We start from the raw sequence: 12,624 nt of genomic DNA on the forward strand, positions 1-12,624 counted from the left end.
AACAACAGGGTTGCTAACTTAACCACTGCAGTGACTCACTTAGCAACTGTGGCAAGAAAGGTCGTAAAATGGGGCAAATCATTTAACCTCTGCCTCGCTTAGCAATGGAAATTTTGACCTCATTTGTGGTCGTAAGTCAGGGACTACCTGTACCGTTCTTGTGGTGCTCGATACCAGCCACTGTTTTTTATCCATCCGATGACGTCAATGACTATTCAACAGGAGCGTGTGGAGAAGCCTAAACTCCCCTGAAGGAAACTTTTGAGATGATATTTCAGCGGATTCATTTTTATGGCCCTTGAATGAAAAGGATGGGTCCATCTAGTTATATGGACTGTGACATATAAAATACTGAACCGCATTTTCAAGGGAGCACTGCTCAAAATTGAATGGGAGCATTGCTCAAGATAAAATCTAATCTAGTAAATAAAAGTAAAATCTTCCCTAGGCCTGCATGTCTTTTACATTTGCCCGTAGAAGGTGGTCATAAGAATAACAGAATAATGGAGTTGGAAGGGACCTTGAAGGTCTTCTAGTCCAACCCACTGTTCAAGTAGGAGAGCCTACGACATTTCGCACAAAGAACAGCCCCAAAGGCAGGGGTGGGATTCTACCAGTTCAGCCCAGTTCAGGCGAACCTGTAGCTACGGCGACAATGTTGTCCTTTATTTCCATGGTTTTCAGCTCAGTTGTTTGGCGTGGCACAGCAAATTGCCGCGCCTCCGCTGATTTGTTCACCGGGACTGCAGCAGAAAGTAAGTTTTAGAGCACCAAAAACTGGTGGTTACACCGGTTGAATCGCACCCCTGCCCAAAGGGTATATCAGATTTGGAAGCCATATTGAGATCAGATGCTCCCACGTTGCCACCTTTGAGCCTGGGAAGCGGGGAAATTCATTGGAGTATTAACTTGTTAGACATAATAACATACTTTTTCTGATTCAAGGTCAGGTTGTTTTGCACATAAGTGAGAGGAAATCTTAACTTGGAACGGATGATGATTGGGGCATGTGATGTGATGATGGGTGCAGGGGATGGATTTTGTAGTTTTTACTTATTGCAAGGAAGCCCGGAACTTTCAGATTTGGGATTCCCCAGTCGTGCCAGTTTACTATCCAAAATAAAAAGGAACCTTTGAGAAGATGTCTGTCTCCCCAGTTATTGGGCAGAATTGAGGGTTGCTGGAACGCTGACAGGTTGTATCATAATATCCTTTTTTAATTCTGGGGGTGAAGGAACTGTTCACGATCCTTCTCCCTCTGGAATAACATTTTCTTTACGAACATACAGAAGACATCCAAAATAACTACTTAATGTAATAAAAATTCCTTTTAATTTAGACACAATAAGTCTCTTTGGATTCACCAGACAGTGTGGTCCTTGTTATTACCTCTGTTATTAATGCCTGATCCTGTGGTGAAAAACGGAGCAGCTCCACATAATTCAGAAAAGCTGTCATCCAACTGTAATACAGGTAGTCCTTGACTTACAACCAGCTGCTTAGCAACCCTTCAACGTTAGGATGGACCACCACCACCACCACCACCCGGCCAAAAGATACGTATGACCTGGTTCTGAAGTTCTGACATCATCCCCAACCACAATCCATGAGTGCATTTTGGGTGCTTGGCAACCGGCTGGCATTATGGTTGTTTGTAGCACCCCTAGTCATGCAATCACAAGTTGCGAATTTATTTTTTTATAGAAACCAATGTTTACTTCCATTTGGTGACTCACTTTATGATCGTTATGACTTATGATTGTCATTGCCAGACTCAATTACGGCCATCAGCCAAGGACTATCTGTATGCAATAGTAAATAGCAATAGCACTTAGACTTATACACTGGTTTATAGTGCTTTACAGCCCTCTCTAAGCGGTTTACAGAGTCAGCATATTGCCCCCCAAAATCTGGGTCCTCATTTTACCCACCTCAGAAGGATGGAAGTCTGAGTCAACTTTGAGCCTGGTGAGATTCAAACGGCCAAATTGCAGGCAACCGGCAGTCAGCAGAAGTAGCCTGCAGTATTGCACTCTAACCACTGAACCACCGAGGCTCTCTATATAAATGTTAGCCTTTAAGATGCCCCAAGACTTTGCTGCAATTTGTAATGTGGCAGAAAGTAAAACCTGGCTTAATACATATATTGTAGAATTAAACAGCTTGCCTTTAGCTGGTTAAATTTAAATTTCAATTAAATTCGGTGTTAGTTCTGTCTGCTTTTTTTTCTTCTAACCGGATTTGCTTTCTGGTTACTCCAGCTACTCCAAAGTATGACCAGCAGTCAAAGAGAGATGTGAAGCAGGATAATGATATTCCCATTAGGGTGCACAAATGGGGTCTCTGGGTTTAGAAGGTACATTAAAATCAGGGGAGAGGAACGAACTGCTTGTGATTTTTTTTCTTTCTTTCTTTCTTTGCAAATTCATTTTGTGATTCTTGTTTTGGATATGAGAATCTATTTTCAGGAAAGGGCGATGCCTTTTGTCCATTTGTACCACCACATGTAATAAAACAGAAACCCAGAAATATCTCCCTGTTCCAGAGAACACTTCTGTGACTGATTATAACAGGCTGTAGACTTGTGGACTTCGACTCCCAGAATTCCCAGCATGGCTGGCTGGGGAATTCTGGGAGTTGAAGTCCCCAGGTCTTAAATTTGCCAAGGCTGGACATCCCTGCTGTAGACCATGAAACTTTAGACTAGTTTCCACCAATCTAATATTCCCCAAGTTACGGGGGCTACAACTCCCAGAATTCTCGGCCTGCATGGCTGTTGGGAAGCATGGGACTTGTGATCCCAAGATAAGCCAATGGTTTATGTTGCATTTACATCTCTGTTGCTGATAGAGAACACGACTCGCTTTTTCAGAAGGCAAAACAAAACCAGAAACCTGGACAACAACAACAGACAAATGGAGGCAGAACAAAATGGAAACACAATACGGCCTGCACAAAAATCCCAGTTTATTCATTAATTCGTTAGATTTTTATCCTGCCTTTATTGCTTTATATAGGTAGTCCTTGACTTACAACCATTTGTTTAGTGACCGTTAGAAGTGACAGTAGCCCTAAAAAAAGTGACTTATGACTGTTTTTCACACTTATGACCGTTGCAGCATCCTCACAATTATATGATCAGAATTTGGTCATTTAGCCACTGACTCATGTTTATGACAATTGAGATGTCTTGGGGGTGGTGGTGTCATGTGATCCCCTTTTGCATCTCGCTTAGCCACAGAGATTTTGGGCTCAACTGTGGTCATAAGTCGAGGACCACCTGTAAGTAACTCAAGAAAGCAAACTGTCAGGATTCCGGCAGTTACCCCAATTAAAGAATGAGTCTCGAGCCCAACATCCAAAACTTCAAAAGGATTTATTGGGAATTAACATGCCAGTACTGCCTGGGTATAGCCGACTCTGAGACACATCATTCATTGTCACCCTTGCCCCTGGCTCTCCCTACACCCCCTGGGTGTATCGTAATTCATATTCTCCAATGGGACCCATCCATAGCCCAGAGTCATCAATCATTCTCTCCAGTTAGAATTTTGCACAGGCAGAAACTTCAGTCACCTAGTTACTATCTTTGAAAATATTTATGGAATGCAGTTTCGGTTTTGCAAGCTGCTGCACTGCTCCCCCCTCCCTTTCTGTTGGCAACTCTAAAAAAAACATAGAAATATTTTATGGGTTGACACAAATATGCTTTAGTACCCCTACTGTCAGCCTTGGAAGCCATATTTTACTTGGACGCTTCGAGGCTGTCCCATTTAGTACCTGGGAATTCGGGAGGGGGAATTTCATAGAGAGGTAGAAGGTTAGACTCAATAACATTCTTTCACAGAAAGTCAAGGACATGTGGCCCTGCACCTGGAGGGGTTGGACTGGAAGGATGTCTCTAGTTGGGACAAAGATTTGATTGGACCATGTGATGGACTGATGGACACAGGGGATGGATCTTTGAATTTCTCTGGGGAAGGGAAAATCCAGAACTCTCAGATTCGCGTTTTCCCAGATGTGCCAATATGACAACTCTAATAAAAATGAACTTTGAGGAAATGCTTGTCTCGGAGTTTGTTGGTTTGGCGTTTGCTAGTTGGAACGCTGACACCTTCCTTCTCTCTCCTATTTGCTAACAAATAGGAGAATAATTCACAGGCCTCCGTGTGAAATGAACACAGGCCCCTCTCCATTGCTCTTTCTGCTCTGATGTGTCAGTTTGAAAATAATGAACTCATCCCATCCTCCTCCCCACAGCAAGGGGACATCATCTGAGTATCATTTGCAACCCGGGTAGGATAGCAAATGGACAATCTTTTCAGAAGAATCAGCAGCGTGGAAAGAATTGGTGATTGGGAGGCTGCACAGTTGGAGCGCATGGTCCAGGGTGTCTCCAGAGCACATCCGGTTGTAATTTACGCGGTTCAAACACCAGGTGCAGCTAAGATCTGCTCCTAGTCTCGAGTGGGGAAGCAGAGAAAATGCTAACGGGAGGGAAGGAAGAGACAACGCATGGTAGTCCCAAAGGTGCTTTTTAAAAAAAAGGCAACTGGACTTTCTGGTTTTCCTTTGAAGGTGTTTCGCTTCTCATCCAAGAAGCTTCTTCAGCTCCGACTGGAGGGAGGGGAACGGAAGGATCCATCCACCATCCAGTCAGAGTTGAAGAAGCTTCTTGGATGAAAAGCGAAATGTTTTCAAAGATAAAAACCAGGAAGTCCAGTTGCCTCTTGAAAAAGCACCTTTGGGAGAACCATGGCCTGGATGACTAAGAATCTCCATGGACACAGGACATTAGTCCTTCCAGAATCTGAAGCCAAGTGACAGGAAAAGTACTTCTCCATATAATAAAAGTCTTGTCCTGCCTGTTTGTCTGTCTGTCTGTCTGTCTATTTATCTTCCATCCATCCATCCATTCCTCCCCTTCCTGCTTTTTTATTTTTAGAAATACTCAAGGTAGCAAACGGGCATAATATTTTCTTCCTTGTGCTATTTTCCTCAAAACAACAAACCTTATGAGATAGGTTGGGCTGAACGTTACTGGCTCAAAGTCACCCAGCTGGCTTTCATGCCTAAAGTGGGACTAGAACTCACAGTCTCCTGGCAATTGGCCCAAAGTTACCCATTCATCTTTCGCGCCTAAGGTACAATCACAATCCAGGCCAGAAATGCAAGCTTCAAAGCATCTTTTGAGAAACTTTCTAACACAGGGGGAAAATAGTGGGAAGAGATCATGTAAAAAAAGAAATTGATAAAATTGTACCACTGAGGGGCTGTTCAAAACAGAGTTTGGTACCTGTTTCAAGACTGGAATGGATTACAACTCACAATTTCCTGGTGATTGGTCACCCAGACTGCTTTCATAGTTTAATCGGGACTAGAACTCACTGTCTCCTAATGGGTTGGCCCAAAGTCATCCAGCCAGTTTTCATGGCTTCGGTAGAACTAGAACTTACAGTTTGTTGGTAACTGGCCCAAAGTTAGCCATTCATCTTTCATGCCTAAGGTGGAACTAGAATTCACCATCTCCTGGTGATTGGCCTAAAGTCACCCAGACTGCTTTCATGGCTTAAGCAGGACTAGAACTCACTGTCTCCCAATTAGGGACTGCCTTCCCCCCCCAAACTCCCTTGAAGATAGTCTGGAACACAGAGTGTCATCTACAGATTTTTTTTTTGGGCTCAAAATTTTCCCCACAAATAAGCTAATTAAAAGTTATTTGTGCCAAATGGACAATAGGATCAAAGAGAGAGACGTTAAATCACACCGTCTAATTTTTATAATACAGCCCATTTTTAAAAAGCAATTATTATTTTTTTTGGAGATCCTTTTCCAAAATTGGCCAAGTCAGAAATGCAAGCTTCAAAGCATCTTTTGAGAAACTTTCTAACACAGCGGAAAAATAGTGGGAAGAGACCATGTCAAAAAGAAATTGATAAAATTGTAAAATTGATAAAATTGTACAACTGAGGGGCTGTTCAAAACAGAGTTTGGCACCTGTTTCAAGACTGGGATGGCTCCTCTTAAGGTTTTCTAGGCTACCAAACTATCACAGCCAGTCCTTGACTTATGACCCCACTCCCAACTGAGCCCAAAATTCCTGTTGCTAAACAAAATTGTTAAGTGGATCACTGTCATTTTTAAGTTAGTAGCATGGTTGCTAAGTGAACCTGGCTTCCCGACTGACTTTGCTTCGTCAGAAGGTTGCAAAAGGTTATCATGTGACCCCGGGACACCGCAACCGTCGTAAATATGAGTCAGTTGCCAAGCGTCTGAATTTTAATCACGTGACCATGAGGATGCTGTAACGGTCAGAAGTGTGAGAAATGGTCATAAGTCACTTTTTTCAGTGCCGTGGTGACTTTGAACGGTCACTAAACGAACTGTTGTAAGTCAATGGCTACCCGTAATTGGTATCTGGCTGGAGAATTATGGGGGTTGAAGTCCACCCATTGTCAGGGCTCCAGCAAATCCACCCCCATTCAAATCATAAGTCTCTAGCCGCAACTCTCAGAGTAAGAAAAAGTTGATTTATTAGGAGTGACCATGCCGGCATTACCTGGGTGCAGCCATCTCTAAGAGACATCATTCATTTCACGCTTGATCCTGATCCCCACCCCCTGGATGTATATTCTCCAATGGGACACATCCATAGCCAAGAGTCATCAATCATGCCCCTCCAGTAATAATCTTGGGCGCCAACAGCTTCAGCAGCCTAGCAATTATCTGAGGCATTTAAGGAATGCACTGCTTTCCCCCACTCCCTTTCTGCTGGCAACTAAAAAGACAAAGGAGTATTTTTTAGTTAACACCCATCCTAAAGGTTGAGAAACTGTGCAAAGATATCTCTATTTCACCATACTTTGGGATGAAACAAGGAGAATCTCCATAGGCGGCCATTGCAGGGGCTGATAAGGGTGTGGGGAGATGATCGAAGGTAGTAAAAAGCCTAGCCTCTCTAATGGAGCAGTTTATTATGGGTAGTCCTCAACTTGCGCCCACAAGTTGAGTACAAAATTTATGTTAAGTGAGAGATTTGTCAAGTGAGTTTGGCCTCATTTTACGACCTTGACCCAGTTGTTATTCTGACCCAGCCGAAGTTTCCAAAAGCAAACACAGATAAACTCCAAAACTGAAACGTTCACGGCTTTATTCCACAAATAACCCTCTTTGTAGATAACAGATGACTTGCAGCCAATTAGTCCAATAAATCAGAGTCTGTAATCACCACACTAACTCCTTCTAATGTTTGCCTTTTGCAAAGGCAAAAGCCAGTTTGAAACCAGGCTTATATTCCCTAGAGGGAGGGGCCATTAATTAGCATTCTTACTCCCGAGTCGCCTGTGCTGCTCTTCCATGAATCATCCTGCTCTCACTCATACCCAACACAGGCTTCTCCGGAATGTCCTCCTGATAGCTGTCGGTGAACCACAACAGTTGTTAAGTGAATCACTGCAGTTGTTAAGTGAGTGACCCAATTGCTAAATGAACCTGGCTTCCCTACTGACTTTCCTTGTCAGAAGGTAGCAAAAGGGGATCATATAACCCCAGACACAGCAATGGTCAGAAATAGGAACCAGTCACCAAGCATCTGAATTCAGATCACGTGAAGATGGGGCTGCTGCAAAGGCTGTAACTGTGAAAAATGGTCATAAGTCACATTTTTCAGTGCCATTGTAACTTTGAACAGTCACTAAACAAACTGTCGTAAATCAAGGATTACCGGTCCAGGATGTGGTTGATTTTAGTGACTGCTTGCTTGAAAGTTACAATGACACTGAAAAAGTCACTTATGACCAGTTTTCAGAGTTGCAACTGTTGTAACATCCCCATGGTCATGTGATCAGAATTCAGGCGCTTGGCAACTGGCATGTACTTATGACGGTTGCACCATCTCAAGATCACATGATCATCATTTGTAACCTTCCCCACTGGCTTCCAACAAGCAGAGTCAACGGGGGAAGTCAGATTGGCTTAATGACCGCATGATTCTCTTAACAACTGCAGTGATTTGCTTAAGAGTGTAAGGTTTAAGTTTAAGGTTGTAAAATGGGGCAAAACTCACTTAACCACTGCCCGCTTAGCAAGAGAAATTACAATTGTGGTCATAAGTCAAGGACTTCCTGTATGGACCATATTCAAACTTCCATTTTTTTAAAAAAACCAATAATAACACACACTAGAAGCAATGAATAGGCAACACTCCCCAAATAGGTTGTTTTAAGATTTTGTGTTTTGAGAATCCCAGCACATTTTTCCCCTTTAAAAAAATAGAATCCGCAGCTATAAAAAAATACTTTTTAAATAATCCAGAGCTCTACAGAGCAACAACAAAAATGGCAAGAAGGTACGAATTCTTGGCATCTGTGTGAAAAACCTCAGGACCGTTTCCAGCAATCGGGGTGATCTACAGACTCCTCTGGTCTCCCCTTGCAGCCAGCAAAGCAGAATGATCCCAGTAAGAATAATAATAATAATAATAATAATAATAATAATTATTATTATTATTATTATTATTATTATTATTATTATTATTATTATTATTGCAAATAAGCCTCGTTTGCATCATTTAGCCTTTCTAGATGCATTCTTAATTTCTTAACGATGGGGTACTCACAGCAGCTCAGGCTCCTGAGTTTGAAAGACTATTTTCTAGAAGAGCCACGGGGCAAAGATTTTAAGTGTAACTTCTTGGTCTTTGGCCCTGCAGGCTTTTTATTATCTGCTCCACCTTCTGAAAAATCAGATTTCAGTCTAATTTCAAAAGCCCCTCCGTTAAGACATCTGTCAAGTTCAGGGTTTCGTAGAGATTCAATGTCAGAGGGAAATATACGGAGTTGATCCCACCTTCTTTGGATTACCTGACCTAAGCCAACGTTTGAAAGCCCGCAACAGATCGTTTTTTAACAAAAGAATGAAGAAAAACTCATCTCTCCAGTGGGGTTAACAAAGGCTGGATGCCAATCCTTTAACAGAACTTGAATTTTCCAACTTAGCTTTGCACAATAATCTAGATGCTGGGGAGGATCAAAACCCCTCTACGGTAAATAATGGGGAGAGCAGGGAGAAGAAGAGGATGGGGGGAGGGGGAGGCCAAAGGAGAGAGAGGAATGATATCAATGGATGGGAAGAGGGGAGGAGGAGGGGAGGGGGGGGCCAAGAGCGTGTAGTTGGGTTGCCGACGGACCTCCAAAATAGCATGCAATTATTTGCAAATATTGTTGAGATGAAGAGAACAGATGAGACCAAATTCAATGGCCCATTTATATCACTGCAGAGAGATTTTTTTTGTGCAGCTGAGCTTTGAGGACTCATTCATTTCAAGTGAAAGCAGATTTTTGAAGAGAGGAGGAGGAAAAGGGAAGAAGAGCGGGAGGGGAGAGGGGGGGCCCCCCGAACCCATTCCGTGAGATGTACTGATGGATTCTCAATGAAGCGAGTCCAGGCCTCCTCAACCAATTCTCCCAAACGTTAAATGAGGAGGAGGAGGAGGAGGACGGAATAAAAGGCAAAGGATATTTGGGGAAACAAAGGAAAGAAGGAGAAGGCTATGCCTTTCAAGAGGGCTGGTTTGGGTTCCTGTATGAGTAGGCTTCCTAGCGGTGGATCGACAGCGACATCTAGTGGCCAGAAGCAAGCAAGACAGTGATGTACTCTACAGCGGCGGCCCTCAACCTTTGGGGCACTATGGACCGGTTCCATGGAGAGAGTTTTTTTCCGTGGACCGGAGGGGCCACGGCTTCGCAGGCTGCCTGCCTCCCACAGATGAGGCTTCGCTTGTTTGCTTGGCCCTGTTTCTGGCATGTCACAGCCCGGTGGCGATCCACGGACCAGGGGTTGGGGGATCCCCTGCTCTCTACACCACTCTGTAGCAGAAATTCAAACTTTTTTTTCAGCCCTTCCAAGGTCTTCAAAAAGAACTGCCAGAATTCCATTTTTCAAGAATCAAACGACAGAATCTTGAAAGCCAAATCGAAGTTCCTCTCCTTCCCCTTATATAGGGGGTCCTCGACTTACGAGCACAATTGAGGCCAAAGTTTCCACTGCTAAGCGAGACCTTTGTTAAATGAGTTTTGCCCCCATTTTATGAGCTTTCTTGACACAGTTGTTCAGTGAATCCCTGCAGTGGTTAAGTTAGGAACATGGTTGTTAAATGAACCTGGCTTCCCCAATGATTTTGCTCCAAAAAAAGGTGATCCCATAACCCCGGGACATTGCAACCGTCATAAATATGAGCCTCTGAAGTCCGATCACATGACCCTGGGAATGCTGCAATGGTCATAAGTGTGAAAAATGGTTGTAACTAACTTTTTTCAGTGCTGTTGTAACTTTGAATGGTCACTAAATTAACAGTTGCAATTTGAAGACTACCTGTATTGGTTTGCCTGCCTGGTTTCCTAGTCTGGTCAACCTTGAAGGGTTGACATTTTTAGAAGGAGCTCACCCTTCAGATTTAACCAAGTATGCCTCCAAGGGGAAAAGAGAAGAAGGAAAAGCACATACAGAAATGCAAAGAAATGTCTACTCCTCTCTTGATTAAAACAAAAAAAAATGCTGTCTGGCTCTGTAAGAATCAAGGAAATGTTCAATCACCATCTGCAAAAAAAAACTATTTATTTTATGACCCTGTAATCCTTTAATTCAGGGTAGAGTTGAGGCGACTGGATGGAACTGAGCGTTTACTAGCTGAATGCCCTTCCCGACACCTGCATGGAGTTCACAGCAGATTTTTTTTTCTTTGCACCCTAGGAGAGAAATAGAAGCTGCTACCTAGGATTGAACACTCAACCTTCCAAATGGGAGGCGAGCGTCTTCACCACTAGGCTACTCGGTCGCTCAACCACCATCTGCAAAGACTTAAGGAAAAAGTGTGCCTGTTTGTAAAGTCCGAGTCTCGGTTCTATACATGCCAACAAAGCTGAATGAGTGGCACAGCGAGAAGACTATGGAAAAGAAAACTATACTATTCACTGCAAGCCAGTAGAATCAGGTCATAATGTTTATTTGGGCTTAACAAAATATCTCCCTGAAAATAGAAAACTAGCTTCTCAGGGATAGGCCGGTTTAAAGGATGTAGGGGGGCAGAGAAGCATCGGAAAAAGGCTTTCCCCACCACTACCATTAGATCTAATTCATGCCACCTCGATCACAATACACTGATGCATTAGATTAGAATACAGGTCGTCCTCGGTTTACGAGCATTTATTTAATGAACATTTAAAGCAGTAGTGGGATTCAAATTTTTTCACTACCGGTTCTGTGGGCGTAGCTTGATGGGCATGGCAAAGGAAGGATACTGTAAAATCTCCAGAGAGATATGATATTTGCCGGTTCTCTGAACTTCTCAAAATTTCCGATACCAGTTCTCCAGAACTGGTCAGAACCTGCTGAATTCACCACCTCTGGTTCAAAGTTACAACAGCACTGAAAAAAGTGACTTATGACTGTTTTCACACTTACAACCAGTGGTGGGATTCAAAATGTTTTCCTACCGATTCTGTGGGCGTGGCTTGGTGGGCGTGGCAGGGAAAGGATACTGCAAAATCTCCATTCCCTCCCCACCCCACTAACCTGCTTTCCAGCTCTGTTCTCCTGTGCAGGCCAACCAAAAAAGACTCAACCAATCAGCTGGGACTCAATGGGAGGCAGAGAATAGATGGGGGCGGGGCCAGTCAGAGGTGATATTTGCTGGTTCTCCAAACTACTCAAAATTTTCACTACCGGTTCTCCAGAACTGGTCAGAACCTGCTGAAGACCCCCTCTGCTTACAACCATTGCAGCAGCCTCATAGTCACATGATCAAAATTTGGACACTTGGCAACTAGTTCATATTTATGACGGTTACAGTGTCCCAGGGTCCCTTTTTGTGACAAGCAAAGTCAATGGGGAAGCCAGATTCACTTAATAGCCAACTTTAACAACCACGGTGATTCACTCAACAACTGTGGCAAGAAAAGTCATAAAATTGGGCAAAACTCAATAAATGTTTCACTTGGCCACATAAATGTTGACCTCAATTAGGGTCGTAACATTGAGGACTACCTGTAAACTGTGCTTCAGTTCAAATTCGGACACTTGGCCACTGACTCATATTTATGACGGGATCATGGGTCCCCTCTTTTGTGACCTTCTGACGAGCAAAATAAACGGGGAAGCCAGATTTACTTACCAACCGTGTCATTCACCTAACTGCAGTGATTCACTTAATAACCGTGGCAGGAAAAAGGGCATATAAAATGGGGCCAAACTCACTTAACTGTCTCGCTTAGCCACATAAATTTTGGGCTCAACTGTGTTCGTAAGTCGTAGGACTACTTGTATAAACTTTAAGGCAGCCCCTTAGCAACCTGGGTGGATTGCTGTAGAAAGAAATTGCAAACCATCATTAGTAAAATCTAATGATCATCACGGGGTTTCTGCAGCTAAAGGAACTACATTCAGATGTCAGCTGTTCCAGAAACCTCATCTTTTCACTTTCTTGTCCCAGGCGATACTTTATCTTCCCCAAACTCCTGGGATGAGCAGTTCACCACTACAAAGGCTTCCATACAAAGTTACTTTATTGGATTATATCGGGCATCCTCAAGGTATAACTCACAGTTATGCTGAGATTCATCTAATGTC

General features: G+C 43.2%; 1 protein-coding gene across 6 annotated transcripts in view; it reads right to left on the reverse strand.

The window, feature by feature from the left end:
- The window catches only part of ACACA (acetyl-CoA carboxylase alpha), a 270,148-nt gene that overhangs the window by 154,674 nt on the left and 102,850 nt on the right, over positions 1 to 12,624 (reverse strand). The window lies entirely within an intron of this gene.

This window comes from Pseudonaja textilis, chromosome 1, assembly GCF_049901715.1.
Source record: "Pseudonaja textilis isolate UNSWEBS1 chromosome 1, rPseTex1.2, whole genome shotgun sequence".
NCBI classification, from domain to species: domain Eukaryota; kingdom Metazoa; phylum Chordata; class Lepidosauria; order Squamata; family Elapidae; genus Pseudonaja; species Pseudonaja textilis.